The following is a 4,616-nucleotide window of genomic DNA, read 5'->3' on the forward strand; positions in this document are numbered from 1 at the left end:
TTAAGGTGATTCAGGATAGACTTCGCATAGCCTAGTCCAAACAGAAGAGTTACGCGGACCGGAAGGTTCGCGATGTTTCCTATATGGTTGGAGAGCAAGTTTTGCTTCGGGTTTCGCCTATGAAGGGCGTTATGAGATTTGGGAAGCAGGTGAATTTGAGTCCGAGGTTTATTGGTCCTTTTGAGATATTGAGGCGTGTTGGGGAGGTTGCCTACAAGAATGCCTTACCTCCCAACTTGGCAGGAGTTCATCCATTATTTCATGTTTTGATGCTCCAGAAGTATCTCGGTGACCCGTAGCATCTGTTGTCGACGCCCCCTTTTTCTATATGTGGGTCGACATCGGGTATACGACATTTGGAGGACAACTCTATTCCCTTTCGAGTATTGGGTCTTAGAAGTTGAAGAGTTGTGACCTAATGATTATAGTGCATTAGGACACTTTTAAGAAAGGTTTGAGATGAAGAGACCAGAGATTAGGGTAAGGTCTAGAAATTATCCCGAGGGGAAGGTGTTAGGCACCCCTCAGGATCCACAAGTGTGGTTCGCGGCCATGCTACAATTGTGACTTTAAGAAGACAAGTAGAAAAATAAAGGGCTTCACATAATTTTGCAAACAAGTTTAAGAGTTGAAGAAGTAGAGAGTTTAGAAAATTAGTTTTAAAAGAAAACTTAAAAAAATTAACAAGTAAAGGGGAAAGGGGTCCTAGGTTTACAAATAATATGGATCAAATCAATGCAATATCCAGCAATCACTCCTCAGAAGAGGGGTCGCACATGATATTAGCACACCGATCATCATATCCATATTTTACCCTTCCCACCCTGTTAAGGTATTAAAGCGCAGAAAGTTTCGTTACTTATTGCATGCTAGTACCCGTCCCAATCCTATCAGTCCCGGAGGCATTTGTAAGCATGTGATTTTTGCCCAATATGAGAATTACTCCCAAAAAATCCAAAAATAAAATGATTTTTCTTTGGTGTGCAATTTTGTGATATTTTGAATAATTATTTGTATTTGTCTGTGCGTGTTTATTTGTTAAATTAATAAAAAATACAAAAATATGTCGCATTTTGCATGTAGGATTTAATTCTACAATTGTTAGTAATTAAATTTGTTTTACAAAAATTATAAATTTAAAAATAGGCATCGTTTGCATTTTTAGCATTTAATGTTCAAATATACGAATTTATGCTTAATTATTATTTAATTGTGCGTTAATTGTTATTGGGAGTTAATTTGCGCTTTTTAAACTTAATTTAGTTCTTAATAATAGTTTAAGAATTTTTATAATTTAGTTTTAGATAAATAAAAGAAGAAAAGAGAGCGAAAATATAAAGAAAGTCGGAATTGGGCCTCTTCTTCAAATTTAAGCCACAAGCCCAAAAAATGGCCCAATATTCCCTACGACCCAGTCCATTTCGAACTGGGTCAACCCAGTCCATAACCCAAAAGACCCAAACCCCTTTTGTCTTACATTTTACAAAAAAACAAAACAAAACAAAATGAAAAAAACCCTAAAAAACTTGCAAAATCATCCGCCACCCTCCTATCTTCTTCTTCTTCCTCAAGTTCCAAGTTGCCCTCCCATGTCCGCCCGTCGACCACCGTCCAACAGTTGATGCAGCAACAAAGCTGCTCTCCGACCACCTATGGCTACATCGTCTTCATCTCCTTCTTCTTCGTCCGAATTCCCTATCCCTATCCGCCATTGACGAGGCTCGTCGAGCTCAAGCTTGAGCTCGACGTCCATGGCTGACCATGCTGCTTCTTTTCCTCCTTCCGAGCACGTCGAGCTGCTGCTGTGGTTTCTTAGATCTTTTCCGTCCAAACACCACCTCCGAACGACCCCCAACCACGCCGGAACAACACAAAACGAACCAAGATGCCATGGCTGTCCGCGACGTGCTGCTGCTCGCTGCTCCGGCCTGCTTCTGCTTCTCGTCGTGTCCAGCTGCGACGAGCAGCCATGGCTGCTCCGAACGGATGCCATTGCTACTGCTTCGGCATTGTTTCAGCCCACTCTTTGAGTTCGAGTTCGTCGTTGGTTAGTCATTCGTCGTTTCAATCCGGTTAGTAGTTTTTGAATTTTATTTTGTCCATATTTTGTTTTGATATTTTTCGAATCTAAAATCGGCGAATGTTTGTTTTGTTCATGTCTATGCTTAGATATTTGATTTTTGGTTTTGTTCATGTTCATGTTGTTTGTTAAATTAATTTTCAGATTTCATAATAGAAGATTAATTAGTTATTTTTCATGTTTATTTCATGTTTGTATTGTTGTTTAAGTGAATATTTGTTAGTTTAATGTTTGTTAGATACAAATTGAAGTTTAATTAATTGTTTCTTCAATTTGTTTCATGTGTTTATGTATTGTTAGAAATTGTTAATATTGTTAAGTTCAAGTTTAAGTTCATAATTGTTTCTAACAACAAATCTTGTTATTTGTCTAAAAAAGAATTTAGTTGTGTTAAAGGAAATATATTGATTTAATCGTTTAATCCGTCATGTTTGTTGTGTTAAAATAGATTCATTCATGTTCATACTTTGTTTGGATAATCTTGAATCCGAATTTTGTATAGTTTGATTTCTTGTTTATCATTTATGATTATTTCGTGAATTTGTCTCATAATCTTGTTTAAGTTTGATATAGGAATTGTTGGTTGTAATGATGTTATGGTTGATTTTAAGTTCAATATTATTGAATTTAATCTAAATATACTTGTTTGATTGTTGTTGTTGTTTAAATCCGAAAATAGGTTTGTTGCTAAAATATTGTTCAATCAAATTTTAGTTGTTCTTTGTTGTTCAATTTGTGTTCATGTGATTTGTTGTTAAAATGTTGTTAAAATCGTGTTCATGTGATATTGTTGTTATGATGTTCATCCGTGTTCATATTGTTGTTTGAACATTGTTAGAAATTGATCATATTGTCTATATTTTGGTTAAGTTTGATTAATTGATGTGTTATAGCTGATGGGTAGTTTGGTAATTTATAGTACTTTCGGGGGTAAAATAGTAATTTGTAATAGGGTCGGAGGGGTAGTTTAGGAATTGTACATTTTGTAATTGTTTATTTGAAGCATGGGGGACAAAATGAAATGGGGTGGGTGGTGATATGATTATTTAATATAAAGGGGGGACAAGATGATTTAATTTAAAGGGGGAATCTTGCATTATTTTATGTTAGGCATGGGGGACAAAATGAAATGGGGTGGTGTGATATGTTTATTTAATGTAATGAGGATGAGTGGGAAGATAATGGGTTGGGTAGAGAAAAAGTATTGATTTTAATTGATTAAAAGATTTATGGGATGGGATTATATATATGAAGTCTTGAACACAAGACAAGATAGACAATAAGAGAGAACAGAGACAGAAAAAATACACACACAGATAGAGAGAAAAAAACGGATAGAGAATAGAAGAGAGAAAAAAAAGGGCTGAACATTTAAGAGAAAGAAAAATTCCGAAAAATATTTAAGCTTTCAAAATAAAAATAAAAACTAAAAAATCTTCTGCTTTCTTTCTTTGTTTGAAATTAGTATTAATGGTTGTTGTTTCATTTAAAGCTTAAAGCTTTTGTTTTTGGGATTACTACTCCACCGGTCTGTTACTGGGTTGTTACTGTTGCTGGGCAGTTGTTGCTGTTGTACTGTTATTACTGCTGCTGATTCTCATCTTCATTTTCTTTTGCTTCCAATATCAGGTACATATCTGTAAATTCATGTCACGAAAAGCTTCAACATGACAAATTAATGAAGTTCGGGAATTATAATTCACTTAAGTCTATTAGTTTAAATTTCATTTTGTTTCAGTTGGTTAACAAAGTAGTATGCTTGACATGAAGACTATTATCTAATCGTTTTCTTTTAAAAGTTTGCATAAGTTTTGTAATAATATTGTCCATTTCGAAATCTCATTAGTATAGTTATATTTGAATTGTCAAAATAGGGAATATGACATAAAAATGGGCCATTGATTACATCCCGTAACATTGTTAGCTAAATGTAAAGTAGAATAGAAATATCAAGAAAACTACATTCTAACCTCTGTTGTTGAATAAGGTTAAAATGATGTTGATTGTATTTTTTCATATATGGTAAGATAACGGGTATATGTATAACCATAAGAAAGGTGAATTGATTAGCTTGTTACGACGTTAAAATATTATGAATGGTTCCGACGAACAACTACGTTGTATATAAAGCAATTTTATTGAATCAGTTTGTAATATTTCTTTTTTCTTATCAACTTGACTCTTATCTTCCATTGCAAACATTAACCAAACCATTATAACTTTGGACTAAAACAAATACATGAGAAGGACATGGGATTTATAAACGAATCGTGGCATTTTATGTAAAAGATATATAGAAGAAGAGTTCGCCTTAAATGAAACAATGAAGATTCTGCGGAAACTATTAATTTGTTTATCATTTTAAGTTCTTTCCCAATTTTATACACGATTCGATTTATGGACATCCAAATGTTGTATCCACGAAAAAATGTTAGTTTTAGATATATATTGTCTGTTTTCTTCTTCACGCCATTAATTCTTTAAAATTTGAGGTATATGATTCATATGTGTAAAATAAGGCTCGCGGTCAACACGT

Source organism: Nicotiana sylvestris, chromosome 1 (genome assembly GCF_000393655.2).
Source record: "Nicotiana sylvestris chromosome 1, ASM39365v2, whole genome shotgun sequence".
NCBI lineage: Eukaryota > Viridiplantae > Streptophyta > Magnoliopsida > Solanales > Solanaceae > Nicotiana > Nicotiana sylvestris.